Source organism: Oenanthe melanoleuca, chromosome 6 (assembly GCF_029582105.1).
Source record: "Oenanthe melanoleuca isolate GR-GAL-2019-014 chromosome 6, OMel1.0, whole genome shotgun sequence".
Classification (NCBI taxonomy): Eukaryota; Metazoa; Chordata; class Aves; order Passeriformes; family Muscicapidae; genus Oenanthe; species Oenanthe melanoleuca.
The window spans coordinates 34,080,906-34,100,409 of NC_079340.1; the positions used below are offsets into that span (position 1 = coordinate 34,080,906).

General features: G+C 49.7%; 1 protein-coding gene across 1 annotated transcript in view; it reads left to right on the forward strand.

Moving 5' to 3' along the window:
- GLRX3 (glutaredoxin 3) overlaps positions 1-19,504 on the forward strand; it is a 339,780-nt gene that overhangs the window by 225,413 nt on the left and 94,863 nt on the right. The window lies entirely within an intron of this gene.

The window sequence follows — 19,504 nt, forward strand, 5'->3', positions numbered from 1 at the left end:
CACCGAGCCGGACCGGGCTGGACCGGGCGGTACCGGGCCGGCAGCGCCGCGCTCCGCTCCGCTCGCCTCCGCCGCCCGGCGCAACTCCGAGCCCGCGGCAGCGCGGGCAGGCTCCGCCCGGGGAGGGGCGGGATGGGGCGGGATGGAGGGATGGAGGGATGGAGGGATGGAGGGATGGAGGGATGGAGGGAGGGGGGCAGCCCCCGGTGCAGCCCCCGCTGGCGGAGCGGCCCCGCCGTGCGGCGGTGCCGGAGGGATTGGGGTTTTCGGCGTCATCCCGGCGGCCGCAGCTGCGGGAGGCAGCGGGGGATGCGCCGGTTCCCCCGACAGCCGCAAGTTCCTCAGCACTAAAATCCTCCAGACACTCCGGCCCCCAGAGGTCCCCAAGCTCCTCGCCATCCCCAGAAGCCTCAGGCCCCCCCAAACCTTCCCGAGCCCCCCAGTGCCCCCCAGTCCAGGTGTCCCGCGGCTGCCCCTCAGCCGAGACCTTCCGTCGGCAGGGGAAAGAACACGGATTTAAACTGCCGGACAACAGGCTTAGGTGGGATATGGGGAGGAAATTCTTCCTCCTGAGAGGGGGAACAGCGTGCCCAGAGCAGCTGTGGCTGCCCCCGGATCCTGGCAGTGCCCAAGGCCAGGCTGGACACTGGGGCTGGAGCACTGGGACAGTGGGAGGTGTCCCTGCCATGGCAGGGGTGGGAATGGAGGAGCTTGGACGTCCCTGGCGTCCCAGACCAGCCTGGGACCCTACGAATTTCCTGGCAGACAAGAGGAGAGGAGCTCCTCTTTGTCCCTCTCACCCTGTGAGTTTATCCCACAACCTGTGGTTTATCCCATAACCTGTGGTTATCCCATAACCTGGGGTTTATCCCATAACCTGTAGGTTTATCCAATAACCTGTGGTTTATCCCATAACCTGTGGGTTTATCCCACAACCTGTGGGTTTATCCAATAACCTGTGGTTTATCCCATAACCTGTGGGTTTTTCCCATAACCTGTGGTTTATCCCATAACCTGTGGTTTATCCCATAACCTGTGGTTTATCCCACAACCTGTGGTTTATCCAATAACCTGTGGGTTTATCCCACAACCTGTGGGTTTATCCCATAACCTGGGGTTTATCCCATAACCTGGGGTTTATACCACAACCTGTGGGTTTATCCCACAACCTGTGGGTTTATCCCATAACCTGTGGTTTATCCCATAACCTGTGGGTTTATCCCATAACCTGGGGTTTATCCCATAACCTGGGGTTTATACCACAACCTGTGGTTTATCCCATAACCTGTGGTTATCCCATAACCTGTGGGTTATCCCATAAGCTGTGGGTTTTTCCCATAACCTGGCGTTTATCCCATAAGCTGTGGTTTATTCCACAACCTGTGGTTTATCCCATAACCTGTGGTTTATTCCACAACCTGTGGTTTATCCCACAACCTGTGGTTTATCCCATAACCTGTGGTTATCCCATAACCTGTGGTTTATCCCATAACCTGTGGTTTATCCCATAAGCTGTGGGTTTATCCCATAACCTGTGGTTTATCCCATAAGCTGTGGGTTTATCCCATAACCTGTGGTTTATCCCACAACCTGTGGGTTTATCCCACAACCTGTGGTTTATCCCATAAGCTGTGGTTTATCCCATAACCTGTGGGTTTATCCCATAACCTGTGGGTTTTTCCCATAACCTGTGGGTTTATCCCATAACCCGTGGGTTTATCCCATAACCTGTGGTTTATCCCATAAGCTGTGGTTTATCCCATAACCTGGGGTTTATACCACAACCTGTGGTTTATCCCATAACCCGTGGGTTTACCCTCCCAGCTCTGGTTTGTTTCTCCTGCCGGGGAAGGAAGGAGCTGAGCGAGCTCTGCTGACGGCACCGCAGCTCCCAGCAGCTCCAGCAGAAAGTTAAAGGGATGAATAACGGCAAAATGGGCCAAGCCTGAGCTCACACAACACACAAAGGTTTCACTTCACACTTCAAAGTCGTTGCACAGGAATTCAATTCCCACGGCAGCAAGTAACCTTAGTAAAGTAACTCCCAACAAGTTTTGGAATGAAATGATGGTGATCTGGGGCTGAACACGAGGTCAGGGAAATAAATACATTGCTTCTATTTACCCTGAGAGACACTGGGAAATGGAGATTGGGTAATGCACAAGTGACAGGAATCAGATGAACAGACGATCACTGCTAAATGTTTTAGTCTGTGGCTGTTTGTAAAACTCAAAACCACATCCTGGTAATTGGGACTGAGCAGAGGAACAGAAACACAATGACAAAATCAACTGTAAAAAAACAGCAAGGAGAAAAATGCTGTTTCCTGTGAGCTGCAGTGGTGCTCGAGGAGCTGGGTCTGGATGCCATGGGGGAAAAAGCACCTGAGACAGTTCATCAGTGACACCTCTGGCCACACCTTGGCCCTTGAATACTGCAAAGAGCACTTTAGGTGGCCAAAAAGCCAATTTAGCACTGAAATAAAAGGCTGAGACCCAACATCATCTTCATTTTTAAGTCAGAAAAATGAGAATGAGCACTCCAAAGAGACATCCCTTTTGTTAATATCTGCATTATGGATTTCTCTCCCTGAGGACACTCTTAACCACCCGTCCTCAGGCGAGGGCTGGTGAGGCAATATCCAATATTTGGTGATGACCAAACTCTGAGGCACTGAAAGGTTCAAGGCAGGGCTGCAGCTGGGGCAATCATCTTTATCTTCCCACAGCCCATCCTCCCTCCAGGAGATATCTCCTGTTCATGGCCACTGAGTCCCAGGGCATGACTGATAAAATTCCATCATCCCATGGGAGATGCTCCAGCCAGGGGAGGAGCCAAGCCTTTCCTACCCAGATAAAAACTGAGATTTGGGACACCAAGGAACCTTCTTCCCACTGGATTCCAGAGGAAAACCAGACCTTTGCACATCATCCCTGGAGCTTCAGAGGAAACTGCCCCTTCTCCAGGAGCACTGCTCCAGCTGAACCACATCTGCCCCTGCAGGAGGATGCAGCCACCATTGAATGGGACTGTGCCAACACCCTGACTGACTGACGGGTGTCAGCTTGGATTCTGACTCTGGCAGGGTTGGGATTGTTCTGTGTAATACTGCATTGCTATTTTAATTTTCCTAGTAAAGGACTGTTATTCCTAATTCCCATCTCTTTGCCTGAGAGACCCTTAATTTCAAAATTACAATAATAATTTGGAGGGAGGGGGTTTCCATTCTCCATTTCCAAGAGAAGCTTCTGCCTTTATTGGCAGACACCTGTCCTTAAACCAGGACAACCCTGGACAAACGTCCCTGGACAAATGGCCCCAGAAAAATGACAAAAAAAACCTATTTCTTATTAAAAAAATCTTCATAGACTGAAAACAGAAGTGTCTTCTCCCAAGTAAATCAGTAAAAAGCTTCTTAAAAAATAATAAAATAATTAATTAGTTTTCTGTACGTTGTCAGTGTAAAAAATAAAAGTATGTAGGGGGAGATAAAGTATTCTAAAAGTTTTATTCTACATTTTATTCTTTTTTCTTATAGTTTTTAGTAAAAAAGTTTTTTTTATATATCATTTAAAGTTAAACTTGTTTTACCTTCCTCCTACTCCTATCTCACAACAAGAAAAAAAATTCAAATTAACAAAGCCAAACCAGTACACACTCATATCCTGAATTTCTTCTAATCCTGAAGACACTTTTCTTCTTCAAAACCAGCCCAGAGCAGGGCTGCACACACAGAGATCACTTCAGGTAGCTGTGAGAAGAAACAGAAAACATTCAAACTGAGAGAAATACAAAAAAAAAAAAAAAAGAAAAAAGTGCTCTTTTGTGTGTGCTTGAGAGAGAGGAGAGGCTGGAAACATTCTCTTTGTGAATTGGAGAATAAAGAGCACAGCCAGTCTGGGAGGGTTTGCTTTGTGCACACCTCCAGAGCCGGGATTTAACCCTTGCAGGGCAGCCCCAGCCCTGCACAGCAGCAGGACAGGAAAGAAAAGCAGGGTGAAGACACCTGCTCTGCCCCCGGGAGCACACACGGCTCTCCTGGCTCCAGGCATCCTTTAAACACCTCCAAAAATCCCCGTGCTCAGCTGGGGGCTGAGCAGGCGGTGGGTGCAGCAACCCAGCTCCAGAGAAAGGGGCAGGGCGGCTGAACCCACCCTCAGGGGAATTCCAGCCTCCTGGAAATCACAAAATGCACCTGGAGATGGACAAAATGCACCTGGAATTCACAAAATGCACATGGAGATGGACAAAACACACCTGGAGATGGACAAACTACACCTGGAATTCACAAAATGCTCCTGGTGATGCACAAAATGCACCTGGAATTCACAAAATGCACCTGGAGATGCACAAAACACACCTGGTGATGCACAAAATACACCTGGAGATGGACAAAATGCACCTGGAGATGGACAAAACACACCTGGAGATGCACAAAATGCACCTGGATTTCACAAAATGCACCTGATCATGCATAAAACACACCTGGTGATGCACAAAATGTTCCTGGAAATGCACAAGACACACCTGGAGATGCACAAACTACACCTGGAATTCACAGAATGCACCTGATAATGACAGAATGCACCTGGAGATGGACAAAACACACCTGGTAATGTACAGATTGCACCTGGAGATGCACAGAATGCTCCTGGAGATGCACAGATTACACCTGGAGATGAACAGATTACACCTGGAGATGCACAGATTACACCTGGAATTCACAGAATGCTCCTGGTGATGCACAGATTACACCTGGAATTCACAGAATGCACCTGATAATGACAGAATGCACCTGGAGATGGACAAAACACACCTGGTAATGTACAGATTGCACCTGGAGATGCACAGAATGCTCCTGGAGATGCACAAAATGCACCTGGAGATGCACAGATTACACCTGGAATTCACAGAATGCTCCTGGAGATGCACAGAATGCACCTGGAGATGCACAGAATGCACCTGGAGATGCACAGATTACACCTGGAAATGCACAAGACACACCTGGAGATGCACAGATTACACCTGGAATTCACAGAATGCTCCTGGAGATGCCCTCAGGGAGGGGCTCCCCCAGCCTGGCCTCGCTGGGTCCTGGCAGTGCCAGGGCCAGGCTGGAGCTCTGGGGCACTGGGAGGTCCCTGCCGTGCCCTGGGTGGGTCTGGGCTCCCTGCCACCCCCATCCCATGGCCCTGCTGCCCTGGGCTGTCCCTTCCCTCCCCAGGGACACAGATCCCTCCTGCCACCCTCCCAGAGCAGCAGCTGTCTGAGGGCTCTGGGTCTCCAAGGAGACACTGCAGAGGCTCAGCCTGGCACTCTGAGCCCTCCAGAACAGACTCAAGGGTGGCACCCAGGCTTTGAGACCAGGCTTTGCAGCTGCTGCAGCCCCCGCTCTTCCCAGGGGTGCTGGGAAATTTTTTCATTTTTTTTTTCTTGTTTTTTTTCATTTTTTTTTCATTCCATTTACATTCTTCAGCCATCCCTGAAAGCCTGGAGAGCTGGTCCTCTGCACCACCACTCATCTCATAAGCATTCCAGGAACCTCAGGGAGCTAAGGAAGAAATTCTGAGCATTGCAGCTTCTCACTGGAGTCAGATCAATGAGTTCACTCCAAATAACTTGTCTGGAAATTAACTCTTTCAGAAATTCCAGCAAAATATGTGTGGGAGAAGCTCCAGACATCTCCAGACATCCTGCTGCTCCCAGTATGGACAGGGACTGCTGGTCCTTGGGTTGTTATCACAATTCTGGAATCCCTGAGGTTGGAAAACAGCTCCAGGATCATCGAGGCCACCCTGTGTTCAATGCCCACCTTGTCCAGAGCTCTCAGTGCCACCCCCAGGAATTCCTGGGACACTCCAGGGATGGGATCCAACCCTGCCTGGGCAGCTCCAACCCCTGAGCTCCCTTTCCATGGGGAAATTATTCCCAAAATCCACCCTGAGCCTGCCCTGCCCAGCCTGAGCTGTTCCCTCTGCTCCTGTCCCTGTTCCTGTTCCCAGATCCCAAATCCCCCCAGTGTCCCCTCCTGGCAGGGATTGTGCAGAGCCAGAAATTCCCCTGAGCCTCCTTTTCTCCAGGCTGAGCCTTCCCATCCCCTCAGGGATTCTCCAGCCCCTTCCCATCCCCTCAGGGATTCTCCAGCCCCTTCCCATTTCCCTCAGGGATTCTCCAGCCCCTTCCCATCCCCTCAGGGATTCTCCAGCCCCTTCCCAGCTCCTCAGGGATTCTCCAGCCCCTTCCCATCTCCTCAGGGATTCTCCAGCCCCTTCCCAGCTCCTCAGGGATTTCCCAGCTCCTTCCCAGCCCCATTCCCTGCCCTGACCACCCTCCATCCCCTCCATCCGCTCCAGAGCTGCCCCAGGATCCCAGCCCCAGCCCCGGGGGCTCAATCCCTGGGTGCAGGGAGAGGATCTGTGGGCACTGTGGGAAATCCTCCCCAGCTCTGCATTTCTCCCGTTATCCAAGGTAAAACACACGGCTTTGCCTCCTTAATTAGGTGTTTTTACCTCCCCACATTAACGCAATTATGTCAAAGCTGATTGCAAGTTTTAAACTTCACTTTATCAGCCGGGCAATTACAGCTTTATGGGCTTTATCCTCTCCGCAGTGACTTTAATCCACTTTTGTTTCCCAGTCATTTCCCTTCCCAGATTATTGCCCTTAAGCAGCATCACCATTCCTGCGGGCTCAGCCCCAAATCACCCAGCACACTCCCCCCAGCCACCGCCGGGACCAACGTGGGAACAGCACGGCAAGTCACAAAAAAGGCACCGAGGGCTGACGATTGCACCTGGAGCCCCTCCCGTCCCGTTCCCGCACTGCAGGCGGGGATGCTGCCCGGGCACTCGGGGAAACGGGCTCGGCTCGGCTCGCACGGAATCCCCAGGATGGAGCATCCCGGTCTCCTCACTGCAGCCGCTTCTCCTCCCCGATTCCCCTCTGTAGGATGATTGATTCCCCTCTGCGGGATGATTCCCTTCTGTAGGATGATTCCCCTCTAAAGGATGATTCCCCTCTGCGGGATGATTCCCCTCTGTGGGATGATTCCCCTCTGCGGGTGATTCCCCTCTGTAGGATGATTCCCCTCTAAAGGATGATTCCTCTCTGCGGGATGATTCCTCTCTGCGGGATGATTCCCCTCTAAAGGATGATTCCCCTCTGCGGGATGATTCCCATCTGCGGGATGATTCCCATCTGCGGGATGATTCCCCTCTGCAGGATGATTCCCTTCTGCGGGATGATTCCCCTCTGCGGGATGATTCCCCTCTGCAGGATGATTCCCCTCTGCGGGATGATTCCCCTCTGCGGGATGATTCCTCTCTGCGGGATGATTCCCCTCTAAAGGATGATTCCCCTCTGCGGGATGATTCCCTTCTGTAGGATGATTCCCCTCTGCGGGATGATTCCCCTCTGCGGGATGATTCCCCTCTGCGGGATGATTCCCCTCTGCAGGATGATTCCCCTCTGTAGGATGATTCCCCTCTGCGGGATGATTCCCCTCTGCAGGATGATTCCCCTCTGTAGGATGATTCCCCTCTGCGGGATGATTCCCCTCTGCGGGATGATTCCCTTCTGTAGGATGATTCCCCTCTGTGGGATGATTCCTCTCTGCGGGATGATTCCCCTCTAAAGGATGATTCCCCTCTGCGGGATGATTCCCATCTGCGGGATGATTCCCCTCTGCGGGATGATTCCCCTCTGCGGGATGATTCCCATCTGCGGGATGATTCCCCTCTGCAGGATGATTCCCCTCTGTAGGATGATTCCCCTCTGCGGGATGATTCCCTTCTGTAGGATGATTCCTCTCTGCGGGATGATTCCTCTCTGCGGGATGATTCCCCTCTAAAGGATGATTCCCCTCTGCGGGATGATTCCCTTCTGTAGGATGATTCCCCTCTGCGGGATGATTCCCCTCTGCGGGATGATTCCCCTCTGCGGGATGATTCCCTTCTGTAGGATGATTCCCCTCTGCGGGATGATTCCCCTCTGTAGGATGATTCCCCTCTAAAGGATGATTCCCCTCTGCGGGATGATTCCCCTCTAAAGGATAATTCCCATCTGCGGGATGATTCCCCTCTGTAGGATGATTCCCCTCTGCGGGATGATTCCCCTCTGTAGGATAATTCCCCTCTGCGGGATGATTCCCCTGCCCCCGGCTCTGGCTCAGCCCTTCATCCCTCCCCAGCCCCTTCTCCTGCAGCCCGGGCTGGGCTGGGATCTGCCCTGGGCTCCCTGGGAGGCAGAGTTTTACTGGAACTGGGGGCTGGGGGCTCCAGGGTGAGCTGGGACACGGGGACGGACACGGGGACAGACACGGGGACATAGGGACAGACACAGAGACACACACAGGGACAGACAGAGGGACACAGGGACAGAGAGACAGACACAGAGACACGGGGACAGACACAGGGACAGACACAGGGACACGGAGACAGACAGAGGGACACAGGGACACACACAGGGACAGACAGACACACACAGGGACACAGCAGTGGCTGCCCCTGATCCCTGGCAGTCCCAGTCCCCCTGGCAGGGGCAGGAATGAGATGAATAACTTGTTGTTTAAGGTCCATTCCAACCCAAACCATTCTCTTATTAAAAAGCAATTACTGCCTTTCTTCTTCTCTTTTTCCTTTTTCTTTTTCTTTTTTTTCCTAGGAAATTCCCTCAAAGCCACTAAAAAAGTCACTTTTACTGCTCAGCAAAGACTCATGATTGCCCTCAAGCTTTGGATTCCCCAGACCTGAGCACTGCAAATTTAAGAGAGAAATTTTACAACAAAAACACAAACCCCAAACCCCCCACAGCTGGAGGGACAGACTGGCTCCTTCCCTCCCCAGATGGAGCAGCTGGGGATGGGGAATCTGCCTGGCCTTGGCCTCTAAGGAGGGCTCATCATCACTGAAACCCTCCCTCCCCATTAGAAAATTCCTCTGCTCTGTTTGATTTAAAAATACCCTGAGCAACTGCTGGTGCTGCCATTCTACTAGAGAGGAGAAAAAAAAACCCAAAACCACTCAGTTTCTTTTTAGGGTATTTTTGAGCAGATGGAAGTGGAGAGAAAAAAGAAGTGTTTGAATGCAGGTAAAGCTGAATTGAACAGTGAAGGGAAAAGGGAAAAGGGAATCAATTCCAGAGGGTCCTGCTGGCAGTGACAGTCCCACCTGCTGGGAACCCTTCCTGGGGATGGAGTTCTGGCCCTTGTGACCCTGGAGAAAGTGGGGGAAGGTCCCTGAGGGACCACAGTCTTTGGTGGCATCTCTTGGGTTTTTTCTTGGTTTCTTTAAGGGTTTTCATGGTTTTGTTCAGAGAAAACTCAATGTAAAAAAATACCCAAACATTTAACCACAGTGGGCTTGGTTCCAAAAATCCCTGAGATGTCACCAAGAGGAGCAGCTTGTGTAATTGTCCTCAAATCCCTGAGGTGTCACCATCAGGGGCAGTTTCTGTCCCCAGATCCCTGAGGTGTCACCATCAGGGGCAGTTTCTGTCCCCAAATCTCCCTGGTGTCACCATCAGGGGCAGTTTCTGTCCCTCAGATCGCTGGGAACGTGCAGGGCTCTGTGCCAGGGCTGGGAATTCTGGTCAGAGACAGGAGAGAAAAGCCCCAACACATCAAACAACAGGAAAAAAAAAAAGCCCCAGTGCTCCTGTGACAGGGAAATGTGGCATTTCAGGCACTCCTGTGAAAACCAGGGCCATTAATGCATTATCAAGCTCTCCAGTTTGCTCAGGTTCTGTAGCACAAACTGCCAGGAGCACAGAACATTTCATGCTTTCATCTCCCAGAAATAATTTGACACTACTTGAGGATTTGATCGCTCTGATTACATTATTATTGTTTGTTGAATACCAATAAAAGCTTTAAAAAACCCTCACTTCTCCCTGCCTGCTGCAGCAGGAGATGTGCCATGATGGGCACAGGAGACAGGGGATTCTCCTTTTCCCACGGAATGGGGATGGGCAGGAGGATTCCCAGCAGCTCCCTGAGCCCTCCCTGCTCCAGTTCTGGTGCTGCTGGGCCAGTCTGTCCCTGCAGCAGCTGATCCTGATCCTGTGATGGAGCGTCCCAGATCAGCCCTGGGCTCCACAGCAGGTCACTGTTCCTCCAGAATTACAGAATTGTAGGAATGGGTTGGGTGGGAAGGGACCCCAAACCCCCCCAGTGCCACCCCAGCCATGGCAGGGACACCTCCCACTGTCCCACTGGGAGATGCTCCAGCCAGGGGAGCAGCCAAGCCTTTCCTACCCAGATAAAAACTGACATTTGGGACACCAAGGAACCTTCTTTCCACTGGATTCCAGAGGAAAACCAGACCTTTGCACATCATCCCTGGAGCTTCAGAGGAAACTGCACCTTCTCCAGGAGCACTGCTCCAGCTGAACCACATCTGCCCCTGCAGGAGGATGCAGCCACCATTGAATGGGACTGTGCCAACACCCTGACTGACTGACGGGTGTCAGCTTGGATTCTGACTCTGGCAGGGCTGGGATTGTTCTGTGTGATACTGCATTGCTAGTTTAATTTTCCTAGTAAAGAACTGTCCCTTAATTTCAAAATTACAATAATAATTTGGAGGGAGGGGGTTTCCATTCTCCATTTCAAAGAGAAGCTCCTTCCTTTATTGGCAGACACCTGTCCCCACACCAGGACACCACCAAGGCCACCCCTCTCTTTGCTGCACCAGGAGGCTGCAGAGAGCCCCAGCCCTGGATCAGCCTCATCATTCCCTTCCTCGTGGCATTAATTTCGCTGCCTAATCCAGACAGGGCTTTGCTGAGTTATTAAAGCAGGTTTAATCCAATCAAACACAAACAGCACGGATCGAAGGAGGCCCCAGGGGCGCAGCAGTGCTGGGGAAGGTTCAGCACAGCAAATGCCAGGGCTGCTGTCCCAGCCTGCCCAAGGAGGGCTGTGCAGAGTGTGTGCCCCCTCCCCTGTGCCCTGAGCCATCAGAGCCCCTGGCTGGTTACCAGGGAGCGAGCCAAATTAATTTAATTAGCAGGCAATAGCATTACATCACCCTATGAGAGCGCTGTGCGTGTTTCCAGATTAAATCCCAAATTACTGAGCACAGCCATAGCTGGAATCAAAGGGGAGCAGCTCTTCTCTCTTTCCTTCCCAGCAGCACAGGCAGAAGGCTGGGAATGAGAATTCACCAGGTGGATCCATGGATTTTGTGAAATCAGAGGTGTTGGCTAATCCAAGTTTGGGCTCCTTCAATCACTGACACCAGTGTTGGAACTGGACATTGGCTTGGCCCTCCCTGGCTCATCCATCCCCAGACTGACCAAGCCCTAAAGAGTGACCACCCCCAGCACTGGCCACCATTCCTGACACCACTGCAGCATTTCAGCTCCTCTCCACCCAGGGGTCTCTCTGGAGCCCAGCCCCAGCCCCAGGTCTCCGAGGGAACTGGGAATCTCCTCCAGCTCCCAGTGAGGTGCCCCCAGCCCAGCTGAGCCTGTCCCTCCTGTCACTGTGAAATCCTGCTCTGCTCTGCTGGGAAAACCCAAAGCTCACTTTGAGGCCAGCCAGGCTGCCCTGTGTTATTTACCCCTCTTGGTTTCTTACCCCAAGGACAAGACATAGGGAATAGTTTAAGTGAAGGAGGGTGGGACAAGGTTGGATTTTAGGAGGAAATCTTTCCCCGGCAGGGTGGGCAGGGCTGGGATGGAATTCCCAGATTTGCTGTGGCTGCCCCTGGATCCCTGGCAGTGCCAAGGCCAGGCTGGACATTGGGGTTGGACATTGGGACAGTGGGAGGTGTCCCTGCCATGGCAGGGGTGGCTCTGGATGGGATTTTTGGTCCTTTCCCACCCAAACCAGTCCATAACACCACAAACCCCCAGCTCTGGTGGGGCAGCAGAGCAGAATAGTGTTCATTACCCACCCTGAATTAATCCCCCTGCTTCCTCTCTTTAAAAAGCTGATTTAGAGAGAAATTCCACCTTCTTCCCTTTGAATTTTCCCTCTGATCTCCATGTAGGAATATTTCAGGGGTTGCACTGCACCAACTGGAAAGTAATCACATAAAGCTCCTGTCAGAATTTCTCAGTGCTCCAGCTAATGAAAGGACAAATAAAATACCAGCATTATTGCCAACCTTTGAAAGTTGCCTTTCTGAGGAGTCCTTTTTAAGTGCTAATTAATCAAATCAGTGATATTTTTCCAGGGTCAGTGACTCATTACTGCTGCACTCTCTGGAAGTGAAGAAGGCTGAAATATTAAACTAAATAGATCATAATTCTTCCATAGATGGTCAAGCTGTGTTTGAGGCAGGAGCAGCATTCTCTTGAGTCAAACCCATTCTGAATCACTTTTTCCTCCCTCTCTCCCTCCTTTTGATGGCACTGCAGAAGCAGGAGATGACATCAGGAGAAATTATCCCATTGGCATCTGGCAGCAGAGGAGCAGGGCCACCTTCCCTGCTGGCAGCCCCAGAGGAGCCTGGAGGGAGGGAAGTCACCAAGTGCCACCAAGGGTCACCCCTGAGCTCAAACCTGGCTGGCACTGCCCGGTCTGGGGGCACAGCTGGGTTCTGGCTGGAGCAGAAATTGGCTTTTTGCTTGGATGGAAAACAGGGAGTGGGTGAATCCTCATTCCAAAGATTTCACCCTGGGCAGAGCTTTTCAAATTGTGTGTCCAGAAGGGAGTGCTGGAAAAAGGAAATGCAGAGAGAGCCATGGTAGGGAAGGGCAGAGAGAGGGGACTGAGGGAAGATCCCAGAATGGGTTGGGTGGGAAGGGACCCCAAATCCCACCAGTGCCACCCCTGCCATGGCAGGGACACCTTCCCCTGTCCCAGTGTCCAGCCTGGCCTTGGGCACTGCCAGGGATCCAGGGGCAGCCACAGCAAATCTGGGAATTCCATCCCAGCTCCTGCCCACCCTCCCAGGGAAAGATTTCCTCCTAAAATCCAACCCTGTCCCACCCTCTTGCACTTAAAGCAATTCCCGTGTCTTGTCCTTGGGTAAGAAACCAAGAAGGGAAAATAAAACAGACTGATGTATAAAACACGTGAGAAGAGGGGATGGAAAAAAATATTGAAACAAAGAGAACAAGGAAAGTCAGTTAAAACACGTTTAAAGCATCCCACAGATGAACATTTCTTACATGAGGAAAGCCAGGCTGGACAGCAGTGGAAGGTTCCAGAGGGATTTCAGCTGAAGCTCTGCTCAGGAGAGGCAAACCCCAGAATCACAGCTGGGTTTGAAGGGACCCACAGGACTGAGGCAACCCCTGGGCAAAGTCAGGTCTGGAAAAGCTCCAAAGCTGAGCTGAGCTCAGAGAGAGAGCAGCAGCACATGAAACACCAATAAATGTATTTCCAGGGAGTGTGTGAGAGCCTGCACACGTCTGCCCAGCACCAGCCCCTCTCATTTATCATCATATTCCAGAGGAAACTCTCCCAGACACCAGCCCAGCACGGTGAGCACAGGGAGGATTTGTCTTCATCAGACAATGGAATATTCAAGGTCTCCCAGAGCCTCTGCTGGAGGAGAAGCTTTGTGTAATCTCAATGCCAATCTCAATGCCACAGAAACACAATTTAGGCCTTGACATTATGAGTTATTACAGGCTATTAGATGGGTTTCATTTCTTTCACTAACTAGTGCCTGTCCTCACAATCACAATCATGTGCAGCAACGTCTCTCCACAGTTGCACGGGGATGATCTAACAATTTCCATGAAACAAAAAGAGTTGGTGGGATTTTCAGTCTCCAGCTTCAACAGTCCTGGTGGCATTTCAGATTTGCCAGAGCCTCCCCAGGGAGCACCACAGGGGATGATGATGGATTTTTTTTAACTTTTTTTTTTTTTTTTTTTAGGAAATTTGGTGTTTCAAGGTCCAGGAGGTGCTTTGTTTGCCCACCCAATGGATCTGTGTCCCAGGAAGCCACCCATGAAAACTGCTTCAGTTTGGGGAGGCTTATTTTATATATAAATATATAAACCTAGAGATATATTAAGATATAAATCTAGAGATGTATAAATATATAAATCTAGAGCCAGATAAATCCAGAGATATATTTTTACATATAAATATATAAATATATAAATATATAAATATATAAACATAGAAATATAGAAATATAGAAATATAGAAATAGCTGTATTAGTTATATATGATAAAAATGTTTTATATATTATATAAGTATATAAAGTAATATATAAATATAAGGACATAAATATAGAGAGATATAAATATATGAATCTATAAATATAATATATAGATTATATGTCTATATAGAATATATGTCTATATAAGAGTATATAGACATAAATATATAAATATATAAATATATAAATATATAAATATATAAATATATAAATATATAAATATATAAATATATAAATATATAAATATATAAATATTAATAGCTGTATTAGTTATATATGATACAAAAATGTTTTTCTATATTATATAAACATAAATACAGAATAATATTTATATATAAATATGTTTTTATATATATATATATATATAGGTATAGAAATATAGAAATATAGAAATAATGTATTAAATAGTTCTGTATTATATAGAAATGTCTATCTATATTATATAAATATATAAGTTCATATATAAATATAGGAGCAGACCCTTCATTTCTGACCTCAGCAGCCCCTGGGTGATGGGTGCAGCCTCTCCCATGGAAACAGCAATTAAAGGTTTTCCCTTGCCAGGATGAGGATTCCCCCACCTTGTGTGTGGCTGAGGGGTGCCTGCTTTCTAGCAATAAACCCTTAAAATCCATATAAGAAACCAGATGAGCCAAGTGAGAACAGGAAGGGTTTTGGTTTGTTTTCCAGGAGGGAACATATAGGAGTTTGCTTTTAATGGAGAAGAAATGTTGGCAGTGCCAAAGGGGCCGAGAGCCCCCAGTGTGGAACCAGCTCGGGGTGTTAAATGCAGAGCAGGATGCTCAATCCCCTGCTCAGGGTGGGATTTCTCTCTGGGCTGGGGTCTCCCCAGCCCTTGGAGCAGCTTGCTGCAGGCACTGAGGCATCCCCCGTGCAGCCTGGGAGAATTTCCCTCCACGGGCACCAATCTCCTCCAGGCTCTGCTACACTCATGACTGGTAATTAAAAGATTCCGAAAACCTCCAGGACTACACCCACACAGCCCAGAGCCACATGGCAACCTGCTGCTGCTGAGCCCTGATAATGGCCTAATTAATGTTCTGTGAGAGAACAAAGTTGAAAAATCACCTCCACAAACCAGCTCAGTCTGTGCTGCTTCCCAGCGTTCCCATGGGAGTGCTCAGGGAGGATGGACAGACAGCCCAGGCAGGACAGGCAGCCAGAGCTGGGCTCCAGGGCTGGGTTTGTGCAGAGTTTAGGGAATTGGGAGCTGTCCTTTCTCCAGGAAAAGACCTTCAGGAATTGTGAAGGTTTCTTTCTTCCAGCACCAGCATCATCCAAGGGCAGTCATGGAATGGTTTGGGTTGGAAAGGACCTTAAATCCCACCCCAGCCATGGCAGGGACACCTTCACTGTCCCAGTGCTCCAGTCCCAGTGTCCAGCCTGGCCTTGGCACTGCCAGGGATCCAGGGGCAGCCACAGCTGCTCTGGGAATTCCACCTGTGCCAGGGCCTCAGCATCCTCCCAGGGAGAATAATGAGGATAAAGTTCTAATCCTCCAGAAAATCCTCTGCTGCTCCTGCCCAGCCTCTCCAGGGGTCACCCCCAACCTGTGGCAGGTGGCACCAAGAGCTGGGCACCTCCCCAGGAGTGATGGGGACAGGTCAGAGCTGGGCACCTCCCCAGGGGGATGGGGACAAGACAGAGCTGGGCACCTCCCCAGGAGTGATGGAACAGGTCAGGTCAGAGCTGGGCACCTCCCCAGGGGGATGGGGACAGGTCAGAGCTGGGCACCTCCCCAGGAGTGATGGGGACAGGTCAGAGCTGGGCACCTCCCCAGGGGGATGGGGACAGGTCAGAGCTGGGCACCTCCCCAGGGGGATGGGGACAGGTCACAGCTGGGCACCTCCCCAGGGGTGATGGGGACAGGACAGAGCTGGGCACCTCCCCAGGGGGATGGGGACAGGTCAGGTCCAGATTCACACCGAGTGGGAGAAGCAGAATGGAGCTGAATGCTCAAGTCCCAGCCCTTACAAATGGCCATTATCTCCTCTCCAATCTGAGAGGGGCACCAGCCAAGGGAGCAGAGCTCAGCTGAGCACTTTAGGCTAATGTTATTCATAAGCAAGGCTTATCTCCCTCGTTCAGCTTGCATATTTTTATAAATAACTGAATTCCTTAAGCACTCACGGCTTGGGAGACGAGAGATTCATGTCTCACCTCCTTTCCCAGAGGAAATGGATTTATGGCCACTGTACAGCTGCGTCCTCATTAGTGCAGGGTTTTCAGTGGGTTTGATGAACCCTCCACAAGATCAACTCTCCAGGTGTGAGAGCAGCAGGGCCAAGCTCTGACACTCCCTGGGAATCCCAGGCAGTCTGGGAGAGGAGGGAATGTGGTGGCATTTTTATAAAAGGACGAATTCCATGAAATTTAGAAGCACCAACCTTGAACCAGGAGCTGAATTAAGCTTTGTATTTCTTCCTACTGGCTGCAGCTGGCATATGTCTGAAGCAGCAGAGATGATGCATGGCACTCCACAAGGGAAGCTCACTCCAGCAAAACCTCTGTCCATCCCTGCAAACAAAATCCAGAGCGTTTCCTTCCCCACACCCCAACGGGGAGAATCCCAGAAATCCCACAGGCATTCCTGAACCACACATGCCATTTCAAACCTACACTCCAAAGAGGATCGCTCCTAATTCTCTTTAAATGGCAGATTAAAGTCGGCCACTGTCACTTTGACTTTGTCTGCTTCAAATTTCTTCATGCCTTGAAGTAGCAATTTATTGTTTTGTACTGAGCGATTCAGAGAAGTCAAGCTGAGAGTGGCTCCCAGGGAATAAATCATCTCACTGCGATAAACATTTCCCTTAAAATTGCTTTTTCCACAGTTTATTAGACCTTTTATTTCGGAGGAGGCAGTTTCCCAAATTTTTCTCTGCAGTTTTGGTGATTGATAATTAAGCTCATGTGGTTTTACTCGTTCTGTGATTTCAAAGGCAAATCTCCATCTCGCCCACCCGACGCTCACCTACAGCAACGTGCTCGACTCCAGAACAAAGAGCAATGGAAGGATGGCAAGAGCAGGAAGGGACTCCTCATGGAAAGGGCTGCCCAGGGCACAGCTGGAGTCCTGCAGGTGCCCAAGGCCAGCTGGGAGCATTTGGAGCACCCTGGGACAGAGGGAGGAATGAGATGGTCCCAAAAGTCCCTCCTAACACAAACCACTCCAGCTTTTATTTAATGTTTCACTTAGCTGAATTTGCTGAGACTTGGCCAGCTCTTTGGTATTAATGAAATCAGAACTTCCTCCCCTGAGTGTGCTCCCACACTCGTGCAGAGAGGGCAGGCGTGCCCAAGAATCCTCCCCAGGAAAGGATTTCTCAAACAGAACAGGGAATGGCATCCTTAGTTTATCATAGGGGATGGCTGCAAGTCTTGTGCTGGATAAAACAGGGAATTTCAGATCCAAAAGTCTCTACCCAGACGTCCTTACCCTCATTTTATGAAGCTGCTTTGCCATCTCCTGCTTTCTGTTCTCCACTGCCTGGTACCATTGCAGCCTTTTCATTCTCAGAAAGGGGCCATAACCACTGCAATCCAAACAAATCCATCTCACCTTTCAATAGAAACAATAAAAAGACAGCTAAGGAACAAAAGCAAAGGGTTCTTTCTCACTTGTTCATAAATGAATAAAAGTACATGATGGAAAACTCTCTGAAACAACATCCAATCACTGCTGCTACTTATGAGAGACACATCACTAATGGTTCATTTAACTCTGCAATATCTTAAACTCCCTCATTTTGTGAAGCTGGAATTATTTATGAGACAGTTTATTATGAGCAGATTAATATTCATTGGACAGCTGGCAGAAGATGTGTGCTCCCATCTCAGGCTGCTCTGCAGGAGAGCAGAGCCATCACTGGGGGCTGTGGGCAGAGCTGATTGCAATCAGGGGTGCAGGGCTCATTGGGGTGCTGCAGAGCTTAGAAACTTAGAAATAGTGTGTGATAAATCTGTATTATTTGGACTATAACATGGAGATGCAAAGAGCTTTTGTTCATGTAACTAACTCAGAGAATGGTAGGAAGATAATCAGGACATTCTCCACATTCTTGGATTATCCTATAGACAGAAAAAAGCTCAAACTTAAGGCATGCCTGGGGTTCACCCTCAATGAGCACAGAACATTCCCCAGCAGATCAGGCACAGAGCAGCCCTGGACACACCTGCACAGGGAATTTATTTCCCTGGGAAATGCAGCATCAGTGGCCAAGGAAATGGGTGGCTGGGACTGAAACCAGTCACATCTGTATGCCCAGGAAATTCAGATCCCCTATTTAAGGAGGGCAGAGCAATAAAGAGTTTTTGTCTCATGAATCACAGGGGGATGTGTTGTTTGTCTCCACATCCCCAGTCAATGTCAGAGCAAACTGAAAACTTCCTGTCCAGTCCGAGCACTGGGAATTCTTTAGGAGACTGGTGACTCAGGATCTAAACTGCTGCTGCCCTCCTTCACACATGGGCTGGAAGGGACCCCAAATCCCCCCCAGTCCACTGATGGAGCTGAAGCACCATCCTTGTGTTGTTCCTCCAAAAAATATCATTTTTATTGGCCAGAAGTGATGCCAAGAAGCCCCTGGCTCATCCTGCCCTTCCCACTGTTCTGCCAGCCCTGCTCCTCCTCCCCACACACAACAGAAAAGGAATTTCACCATCTTTTCATCATTTAATATAAAATCAGGTACATTGGGGTCAATACTTCACCTGGAGCACTGCAAAGATCATTCTCATTTGGAACTTTTTTTTCCATTCAGCTTAAACACCCAACTTGAGAAAGGACCCTCCTCACCTCACCCCCTTTCCCAAAACCACAGGGGTTTGGGGAGCCAGGAGAAGATAGAGATATACAGAAAACCAAAATTAAAAACCCATTGCATGCTCAAATTATCCTCAAATTTCTTATCATAATAATAATATAGAAAAATTGGGTTTTTTCCACCTCCACCACCACTCATGACCCCCAGTCTAAGCCCAGCCATAACATCATTCCCTGGGAACCCTTGAAACCAGACAAGTTAATATATGTACAGGAAAAATCAACGTGCCTCTGAATCTCCTAATGAGCCCAGAGCTTTTGTAATAAACCTATTTTTGGTCTGGGTATTTATAACTATCCCCCCCCAAACTGAAAAGAAGGAACAGTTCATAAACTGATTCAGTATTTGCATAAAATGTGTGGCTGGAGCTAATGCTAACGAGCTCATGAGAGCATTGTACCCAAAAGGAGAAGCAAACATCTCTCACTGAGTGGCCAAAACTCCCCCACACCCCGAATTTGAGGAGTGGCAGAGCTGTGCTGGCAGCTGGGTCAACAGGGACCTGAAAGGAACCCTAAAATCCTGCCCGT